General features: G+C 44.8%; 1 long non-coding RNA gene across 1 annotated transcript; it reads left to right on the plus strand.

Annotated features, from left to right (window-relative positions):
* The first annotated feature begins 379 nt into the window (after positions 1–379).
* LOC137764228 (uncharacterized) lies at positions 380–10,168 on the plus strand. The gene is made up of 2 exons (XR_011073937.1): positions 380–710; positions 9,933–10,168. It is a non-coding gene; the product is annotated as an uncharacterized lncRNA (long non-coding RNA).
* The last annotated feature ends 778 nt before the right edge of the window (positions 10,169–10,946 follow it).

The following is a 10,946-nucleotide window of genomic DNA, read 5'->3' on the forward strand; positions in this document are numbered from 1 at the left end:
ATGACTCAGAGAGCTTGGAGGCCTGGAGCAGGTCTTTGTGGCTTAGTGACAGTCTGCAAAGCTGCTGGCTCCTTCTCTGTTGCTTCTCCAGAGCCCAGACACTTCCCCAGCATAGGCCCTAGAGCCAGGAAGGCCTGTTGCTGCTGGAATGTTTACTCAGCCTCAAGGCATGGCCACCGCAGACAGCCAGAAAAGCAGCTGTTCCAACCACACCACACCCAGGGATGTGAAACCAGGACTTGATCCAGAAGGAGGCTGGGTTGGGGGGGGGGGGGGGCGGGGGGAGGGGGGTGTGCAGGGGGCAGCCACATCCCCCAAGGTTGATCCTTGGGCCGGGGATTTAGGTTTGCAAACTCCATCCCCGGTTTGAGAATGCCATGAGACCTCGTCCTGCAGGGCGGATGGGCCCAAGAGGAGAACCCCAACTCCCGACAGGCATTGGGGTCACAGCAAGAAGAGACTGGGCTTGGCCACAGGGACACAAGCTTGAGTCCTCAGCTTGCCCCCTGCTCCCTGGCCGAGTGTGGGCATGTCACTTCCCCTCTCTCGGCCTGGTTCCTTGTTGCTAATTTAGGAGACCGCAGCAGTCTCCTAAGGGAGCTTCCAGCTCTGAGTTTTTGATGATTTGAGTTTACGGAGCCCTGAGCTGGCTTTGCAGAGAGCGTGTGGGGAATGAGGAAGCTGTAGACGGCTGACTGGTGATTTCCCTGGTGAGTCTGGGGCCCTTGGGGAAGCTCCCGCCATAGCAGACAGACCAGGCCCCATAGGGCGGCTATCCACATAGGTTTAGCTGAAATTTTGTAGCAGGAAGAAAGATGAGCTCATTAGATTTAGCTGTGTAAGTCAGTGCCTTTCACAGCTGAGTGTCCTGGGGAAGGGAGGGCTGAGAATTCATCTCATCAGGGCAGGAAGCCCGGTGTCTGAAGGCCGGCTGACCTAAAATGAGGCCGTACGAGCATATTTAATGGCACGGAAAAATGTTCAGTGATAAGGTGAAAAAAGCAGGTTATAAAAAGCAGCATATGTAGGACGGTCTTCTTATTATGGGAAGAAATATTTCCCTCTAAATGTAGAGACACACACAGAAGGAAAGGCCCTAAAATGCAACGAGTGATTATCTCAGTGCTGGGATTTCCTGTAGCTTTTATTTTCTTCCTTTGTGCTTTTCTGTATTTTCCAAGCTCTTTCGTAACCATTAAAACAAATTTTTTTTTCACAGAGAGCTGGGACTACTAACCCTGTCAAATACGTTGGCCTCACGTACACAGCCTTTTCCCAGAAAAGGTCCTGCCCACAGCCTGGCTGAGGGCCAGTTCCTAGGCCATGTCTTAATTTATACAAACCCACGGTGGCTTCAGAATTTCAGCACTGGAGTGACCTAGTGGGACACTCTGATTGGGAAGGAGAAGTTGAAGTTACATTTTAAATAAAATTGAGAGGGAATTCCCCAGTGGTCCAGTGGTTAGGACTCTGTGCTTCCACTGCAGGGGGCACGGGATCGATCCTTGGTTGGGGAGCTAAGATCCCGCATGATGGGGCGGCACAGCCAAAAAAAAAAAAAAGAAAGAAAGGAAAGGTAAGAAAAGAGTATACTAGAATTGAGAAAGCATCAACTGTCCATATAAAAGATTCCTGTGCCATCTCCCTCCTCCGGCACTGCTGATTGGACCAGCTGTGAACAGCTGAGCCGAGCGCAGCCAATCCATGGGTCAGCTAGTGCCCTATGCAACAAAGATGAGCTGGGCCATCAAATTCCCGCTTGTGGGATTTGAACTGAGAAATTAGAAGAGCGAGGCAGTTAGCAGTGGGAATAGTAAATGAAAGGAGATGTAAGGAGACATAGCACGTGGTAAAGCGAGGGCCATGAGGTGCAGATGGTGCAAGTTATGAGAAAGTAGAAATAATTATTAAAATGTGTAAGCAAAAGACATGAAAGAGCGGAGCTAGGAAGTTTTTTAAAAAGGTTCCAGAGATTAGAAGAAAGGATAAGTCAAATTGTAACAAGAGAACAGAGCAAAACTTCTAGAGAACAGAGTTGTCATGTTTCTTAGTTCGGGTTCCCTCAGAAGCAGACTCTGAGACAAAAATTTGAGCACAAATTTGCACTCAAGATATTTCGGCAGTAGTCCCAGGACATTCCAGAAGAGGAGTCGGGAAGGGATAAGGGTGAGGAAAGGTAGTCAATAAATGGTGCACGGATGTGGGCGACTGGAGCTTCATTCAGGGGGAAATTGGAATATGCACACCTCAGATTTATCCCCAGCCAAGAGGGAAGGAGGTTGGGGCATCTATACAGCAACTCCTGGGAGTCACTGGTTGAGGGCTGCACCCAGAGAGGTTGATTTTCTAGCATTCCGACCTGCTGCTTGTGGAAGAAGCTGCCTTCCATGGCTCCAGAATAACATTCCGTAGGCACAGAGACGCACATACTGGCATTTGGAATGATCAGAGGCACACTGCAAGGTCTGAGGGCTCTGGGCAGGGCCCTGGGCGTGTCTACTTCACCAAGAGAGGAGCGACAGACAGACAGATGGACGCTGCAGCCTGTGTAAGAGAGATGATGAGGGAAGAGTCAGCCCCTTGAGCTCTGCATTTTTTATAACTGCCTGGTTCTTGAGCTTCATTACAATAAGCCCCTGAGATCTGAGCTGCCTGGAGTGAGGCTAAGACACTGAAGGGGAAAATAGAAGGAGTCACTTCCCTTCTCCAGGACTCCACACCCTCCCCAGCTTCCTCTAAGGAAAGGACTGTCCTATATTGCCTAAGGTTTAGAAGCCATAAAAGATTAAGTTGCCTTGGATTGATCTGTAAGTAATAAAGTTTGGATTACTTACATAAACCCCCATTCCCTCCTCTAATTCCCAATTACCATGCTGAGAAATTATGCGGAAGCTCCTCAGGTATGGGTTGAGAAGCCCTAAAAGACTTCTATGCCTGTTTGCTGTCAATGCCACCATCATGACCTCATTGGAGAAACATAATGATGTCTACTCTTTGCCAGACACTGTGCTTAGTAGACATGACAGGACCTCACAGTGTAGCTCAGGGTGGACACAGACACTCCAAATTCCCTCACAATGTGGCAAGTGTTAAAATGGAGCTGTGCTCACAATGGTGGGGATCAGCCAGGCAGAAGAGATGAATTCTGCTTATGGGAATAAAAAGAGACTTCACAGAGAAAGGGGTTTTTGGACTGGGTTTTGAGGGGTGAGTAGAAGTTCGCTGGGAGCTAGGGAAGGGAGACCAATTCAGGCAGGGAGTGTGGCCAAGCAAAAACACTGAGCTAGTGAAGAGCCCGGTTGGTTTGGAGAATGGAGACAGCAAAGGATAAATGGGAGAAAAGACTAGAAAAGCCCCCAGACTTATTGTGAAGCGCTTACATGTCAGGCTGAGTTTTGACTTTATTCGGCAAACACTGGGGACCCACTGAAGGTTGTCCATGGGAACTATTAAAACGCAGAAGCTCTGGGAGTGTAATAATCATCAGATCACTTTCCCACTCAAGAGCCAGATAAACCAGGGCACTGGGCAAACATGAGAGCCAAGTTTATTTCCTAATATTTATTAATGTTAAAAGATAAACTGAAGCATATTAAAAATGTTTACAGTTTACTTGAGCAAAAATCCATTTGAATAGGGGAACCTCCTATCTCATAGATAGAAAGGAGTTCTGAGGAGCTGTACAAAATGAAAGACTTTTATAGGCAGAAGGGAGTAGGAACAATAAAGTCACACTAGGCAAACAAGGGATTTGGTTATTGCAAAGTTACTTTCCTTTAGATAATGGCAGGGGTCTATCAGGCAGATGACCTAATTAGTGCTAGTCAGGTGATTCCTGATTGACTGGTTTAAGACTCCATTTCTGGGAGAGCTCAGTTTAGTGATGTGGGGCTTAGCATAAGCAACTCTATTCTGGGCCTGTTGTCTTGTTTTTAACAATTAGCACCTACTATGGGCATGGCACTGAGCTAAGGACTGTGGGAACATACAGGGTCATCATATACAATCCCAGGCGAAATGTCACTTCAGAACAATTGGGGAAACAAAGCTGGTAGCCCTAAGAAATTAAAGAATTATGGTAGTGAGGAGAAAAAATATATTATTTTTAGAGCGAAAAGAGGAGTTCCTTTTAGGGAGAGAACTAGTCTTTGCTCAGCAAAAAAAAAAACACTTAAAAACCATTTGTACTGGGTCGAATAGTGTCTCCTGAAAGTTCCTGTCCACTAATCAAGAAAAGACAAAGTCATACTGGGTTAGGGCAGGTCCTAAATCCAACAAGACTGGAGTCCTTATCAGGAGAGGGAGATTTGGAAATACACAGATGCATACAGAGGGAACGGGGCCATGTGATGTTGGAAGCAGAGATTGGAATGATGCAGCTGATGGCCAAGGAGTGACAGGATTGCCAGCCACCACTGGAAGCTGGGAATAGGCAAGGAGAAAGTCTTCCCCATCCTTCAGAGAGAGTACAGCCCTACTGACACCTGGATTTTGGACTTTGAGTCTCCAGAACTGTGAGAGAATAAATATCTGTTGCTTTAAGTCACCCAGTTTGTGGAATTTTTTACAGCAGCTCTAGGAGCTAATACACCATTTGAGTGAAGAAAGATTCTTGGACAAAATCGGAAAGAAGAGGAATGAATAACGAGAAGCCTGAACTTCTCCGCAGGAGGAAAGGAAAATAAGAAAAGTGGAGAGGTGGTGTGGGGGGAGATAAGGAATGCAGGGGGAGAAAAGGCCAGCAGGAAGCAGCATATGAGGGGAAGACATGGCAAACGTGGAATTCCCACTGGCAGAGATGGCAGAGGGGCTTTGAGAAAAGCATGCTTAATGTGTTTGCTAAATTTTAGGGTGGCAGGATAAGTGACAGTTTCAATCTCTTCTTGTACCAAAATCAACCTCAAACAACAAGGAAGGTGAAAACAGATAACTTTGTGATGTACCTTTGTAACCTTAAACTATAATATGTGAAAATGAAAAACAGATGAAGGAAATAGAAGGAGGAATGGCCAACCACTTGGCAGAACAAGGGAGGGTAAACCTGAGTGTCTGAGATGGGGCCACTGAAAAGGATCCCGTCCATTTGCCCACTCTGAGGTGGGAGTCATTGGATGCAGGAAGGGAGGGTGCGACTGTGGGTTAAAATAGGAGACACCTTTGAAAGCCAGAATAAGGAGCAGTTAGAACTTCCAGGTCCCCACTTCTGCCTTACCTGTCAGGCAAACAAATCCAGTCCCCCCTCCAGCATAGATATGAGATATAAATTCTAGAAAAAGTTAATCAGAGAGGCCCAGGAAACCACCCCCAGCCCCACCTGCAGTGTAGACATGAGATATAAATTCTAGAAAAAATTAATCAGTGAAGCCCTGGATTCAAGGACACCAGGCATAGAGGGCGGGGCTGAGATGCTGAACTAAAACCAGGAAGAAAGTGAAAATCTGTTGAATGGTGATACCCTCAGCACCTTTTCTTGCTCAGTTTCCAAACAGGTCTACAGTTACTGACATTAGGGATTCTCCAGGAAATAATCAGCTAGCCCCTTAAATTACCAATGAGTTGAACCCACAAATAGACAAGTGCCCTTGCCTCGTTTCAGAAATTCTAATCATCTTTGAGCTTCCAATCAGCTTTGAGATTCCCAATCTTAAGTAAAAACAGGTAGTCAAGGATCATCAGAATAGTCAGAGGAAAAAGTAGAAAAGGAGCTCTAGGAAATTAAAACTATGAGAGCCAAAATCTAAAATTAATTTTTAAAATTGTAAGAGAAAGACAAATATGTTTATCAGAAAGTAGAGAAAAGGCAACATGATAAATAGGAGAAAAAAATTTAAAAATTAGGAAACTCACCTAGAAGGATCATCTTCCAAAGAATAAGAATTCCAGATAAAGAGGAAATAGTGAATACAGTACAGTGACAATTACTAAAGCAATTATACAAGAAAATGTCCCCAAACTGAAGTGCATTCCCTAAACTAATAAGCTTCCTGATTAAAAGGACCCATGGAATGACCAACAAAATGAATGAAAATAAACAGATCTTTGTGAAATGGCAAAACACCCCAAGACACTAAAAGCTTCCTGAGAGATGGAGGGGGGAAAAAGTCATACATTAAAGATAAGGACTAACAAAGGCATCTGACAGCAACACCGGGAACTTAAACACAGTAGGATACGTCTTCAGAATTGTGAGTTAAAAAAAGTATTTGCAACCTAGAACTCTATACCCAGCCAAACTATCAAGTGTGAACATACGTACATACATAAAGACATTTTCAGACATCCAAAATCTCAAAAAAGTTATCAGGAAACTACTGGAAGATATTTCTTAGTCACATTTAGGAAGTAAACAAAAAAGAAGAAAGTCAGGAAATAAGATTCACAGGAGAGAGTTAAAAGGAATCCCTGGGAGGATGGTGAAGAAAGATCCCAGATTTATATTTGGGCAGTTGGAAAATAGAGGATATCTGAGGGGAGAGGTGTGGTGTTATGGACCGCATGTTTGTCCTCCCAAAATTCATCCGTTGGAATCCTAACCCCCAATGTGATGGCATTTGGAGGTGGAGCCTTTGGGAGGTAATTAAGTCATGAGGGTGAAGCCCCCATGAATGGGATTGGTGCCCTTACGAGCAGACATGAGCACTTGCTTTCATTCTCTCTGTTTTCTGCCATGTGAGGATACAATGAGAAGACAGCCATCTGCAAACCAAGAAGCAGGATCTCACCAGACCCAGATCTGCTGGCACCCTGATCATGTACTTCCCAGCCTCCAGAGCTGTGATAAAAATATTTGTCATTTAAGATATCCAGTCTATGGTAATTTGTTATAGCAGCCCAAACCAACTAAGACTGGTGGAAAATGACGACAATAAATTATCTGATTGCTATAACCAAGTGGAAGATTGTGTGGAAAGACATTTTGTACAGAGCTGTGATAAGATGCAGGAAACTTAATCATAGGTTCAAAGAAAAGTGATCAAATGATGCAATTATTAACTACAGAAAAATTAAAATTTACACAAAAGTGAACATGTAATGTGGGACACTGGATGTCTCTGCAGTGGGTAAGATTAATACAAAAATAATAAGATGAGTGAATAAACACTCCAGAGATGGAGGAAATAGAGAATTCAGTACAGAGGATGAAATTATTAAAGAAATAATATGAGAAAATTTGCCCAAACAGAAAGGCATGTTCTTGATTGCAGGGATAACTTGAGTATTGAAAACACCAAATAATTGGTTTGACCAAAAATTGGGATAAAACTATATTTGGAAAATGGACAAAGGAATGGATTTTTAAAAAGCTCAATCCTCATGTATCAAAATAGGAAGCCAAGAGAAAAAGTTTAAAATGATTGAATTAAGAAATGGCGGTATATGGAGGTTTCCACCTGAAGAAAAACCTAAAAGAATGTTTGACATTCCAGAGGGAGATGGGGATGGAGGTGAACAGGGCATTACTGTTTTTTAGTTTTGTTTTTGTATTTTTTAGTCTTCATTGACTTTTTAAACTCTGATGTGATACTTTGATTAAAAATATAATTTAGGGAATTCCCTGGCAGTCCAGTGGTTAGGACTCGGTGCTTTTGCAGCAGCCCAGGTTCAATCCTTGGTTGGGGGACTAAGATCTTGCAAGCCATGTGGCACAGCCAAAAAAAAAAAAAATATATATATATATATATATATATATAATTTAAAGTGTATATATATATATTTTTTTTTCTGTGCTGCAGTGTAATAGCCCAGGCCTTCAGTAGAGGTTATATGTGCTGCCATGGGAAATTCAAGGAAGAGGGTGTGCTCTCAAGAATTGTAGAGCAGAAAGAGGACAGGTGATGCAGAGATTGAAAGTGTGAGATGAACTCCAATCCTGTGTCCCAAAACACAATAATAAGAGGGCCATTCTCTGGGCACAGCTGGTGAAGGCAGTTTCAGATGGTTGGCAAGGACCACGGGAGGGCAGTCAGAAGAGGAATCAGTCATGTAGGTCAGTGTCTCTCAAACTGCAACATGCAAATAAGTTACATAGGGGATCTTATTAAAATTCAAATTCTGTTCAATAGGATCCTGCATTTCTAACAGGCTTTCAGGAGGTGCAAGGCTGCTGACAACACTTTGAGTAAAAACGCTGCAGGCGGAAGGGGTCTAAGTGGGGAGGAAGGACTTGGCCTGGGGACTTGATGGTTTGGGAGAGGAAGGAACAGGTTTGAGGCAGCCACGGCCTGAGTTCATGGGACTAAGACCCTAGACTTGTGGGGCTAAGACCAGACAAGCTGGATATCGGGGCGGGGATGGGGGGGATACACATCAAAGATGAACCCACCTCCCATGGGGTTACCTCTGACCAGGCCTGACAAAGTGTTTTGTTCCGGGCAAAGCTACCCCAGATATGGGCCAAATGAAAAGATGCTGGGAGTACCCTGGCCAGCTGGCCTCACCCACCCTTTACTGCCCACACCAAGGAATGACACATACTTGATCTGTACTGGAGCCCTGATCCAGGGCGTGGCATGGGGGCAAGTTCTCAGTCTGGCGTTCCATACCCCTCAAATCTGCCCGCCCCCCCCAGCTCTCAAACCCTAACCCAAGCTTGGTCTCCCATCTTCCCTACCCCATCAGCCCTTCAACAAGGGCTCCTGTGGGCAGGAAACAAGCTCCCTCCTGCCTTTCCCACAGAAACAGTCTGAAAGGTGGTAACACTGCTGCTCTAAGACTATTTAAAATAACAGACCGATAAGAACGATGACGAGGACTCCTATTTAAAAAAATACTTCTTATGTGCAATCACTCACCTAAGCACTTTATGTATGTCGACTCATTTATTTCTCCTAAAGGTATTATTATTCCTATTTTATGGATGAGGAGACTGAGGCAAAGAGAAGTAACTTGGTCAAGGATACACAGAACGTGGAGCTGGGATTCAGACCAGGCATTCTGGTTCCAGCATGTGTTCTCCTAAGAGGCTATGCTCCTTGCAAATAGTAAAATTGCATCATATGTAAATTTTCATAACTACGTGATCAGAGAGAGAGAAAGAAAGAGAGAATAACAATTTAAATGTGTAGACGATTGCCTGCCATTCTTCTCAATTAGCCATGCCCCAGAGAGAGTGCGATACCTGTGAGACATAAATCTGGAGATCCCTTGGTGCATCTCAATTCCTTCTAGCTTCTTAGGCTAATGGTGCAAACATCTTGGTGCACTGAATTCCATTCTAGTTTAAAGACGTGTATTTTTTTTCATGCAGCACAAATCCTCAGATGTAAGTCAAATGTTTCATCTTGTGTTCCGCTAAAGAAATAGCTATCTGTTCTCACTCTGGAAGAAAAACTGGTGCGTGGGACTCACTGAAAGATGCCGTGGATGCAACTCTACTATAGTATTATTGCTACTGTTATTCTTCATAAATGTATAGTATTTCAGGTCCATGTTAAATTGCATGGGCTAGCCTGGGCACCTAATCATCATTTAAAGCATCATCCTGCGATCCCTCACCTTTCTGCCTTTCCCTGGCTGGTCTCTCTTCTTGGCTTGCCCTGAATACTTTTTTGACTGGCTAATATCTACTCATCTTTCAAAATTCTGCTCAGGCAGGCATTACCCCTCCTGGAAGCCTTCTTTTATCCACTCTGGTTGAATTGAACATCCTATCCTGTACCCCAGCGAATGCATTGCTCTGCGTGGTCAAGGCCCCCTAACATGTCTGGTTCCTTCCCTGTTAGGGTCAGTTCCTTGAGGGTAGGATAATGATTTTATCTCCATAATCCCTGAAGGCTAACCCATGCCTGGTTCCTAATAGACTTTGAATGGATATGGAGAGTACTTGAGCATGTGCTGCCTCTCTACCTGGGATGATGTTCCCTCTCCAATATATACAGGTTCTCGCTCTCACCCCCCACCCCCCCGCAATCTAAATTGTATTCATCCTTCAGTCTTCAGGTAGAGTCTCCACTCCAGATCCTCCAGCTACACGTGCCGACAGCCATACTTGCGCTTCTCTAAGACTCATCGCTCAAGTTACTATTTTCTCAACATTTGTCTTCCTGGCCAGACTATCAGCCCCATAGGGACCAGACTTCATCTGCTGCCCCTTCCAGCGCCAAAGACAACATCGGGCACCCAGTAGGCACCCAATCACTGTTTGTTTAATAAATGAACAAACAAAGGAGTCAGTGGACAATTATATTTTTGAGTGCCCCAAAGTCAAGACTTCCATTTGTGGCCAAATACTGGGATTTCTACCCAGGGCCAGGAAGAGTGAGGAAAAAGAAGTGCCAGGGGCACCAAATTTAAGAAGGGGCTCACATAAGATGCCAGCTGTGCAATTTCAGGAGCCGGACCGAGGCCTCGTTGCACTGTGGGCCGGGGTGCCTCACTCGCTCGCCCCAGCCCTGCCCTGTTCCCCTCCCTCCTTATATAGCTCAGGCCTCTCTTGATGTAGGCAACAGAAATCTAATATACTCATATCAAGCAAAATGCTGGAATTGATTGGCTCACATAATAAAATCAGAGGAGGAGAGGGCTTAGGCGTTCCTGGAACCAGGAATTCCAATGTTATTGGAACGCTGTTTATTTCTCTTCTTCACTTTCCTCTGTTCCTGTGTCTCATTCTCTCAGACCAACTTATTTTATACGTGCAAAATCTCCTCTTGGTTCTGTTTCTCGGGAGAGCCCTGACAATACAATGCCGGTAGAAGTTTTTGGAGAGAATGGATTCTCCTACTTAGCCACCCCTTCTCCTGCCTCACTGTGCATTCAGTGTGTGGAGAAAGTGGCAGGCAGCTTCCCAGGCCTCCCTGCGCTCCTAGGTGCTTCCTTCTGTATTTCTCATATCATGGTGCTAAGACCATCCAGAGGGTAAAGGGGGCCCTGAACCCCACGAGGGAGTGCAGAGTCTGTGGCCCTCAGAACGCCTGCTCCAAATAATCCAGAGAAGCTACAGGGCT

Source organism: Eschrichtius robustus, chromosome 4, assembly GCF_028021215.1.
Source record: "Eschrichtius robustus isolate mEscRob2 chromosome 4, mEscRob2.pri, whole genome shotgun sequence".
NCBI classification, from domain to species: domain Eukaryota; kingdom Metazoa; phylum Chordata; class Mammalia; order Artiodactyla; family Eschrichtiidae; genus Eschrichtius; species Eschrichtius robustus.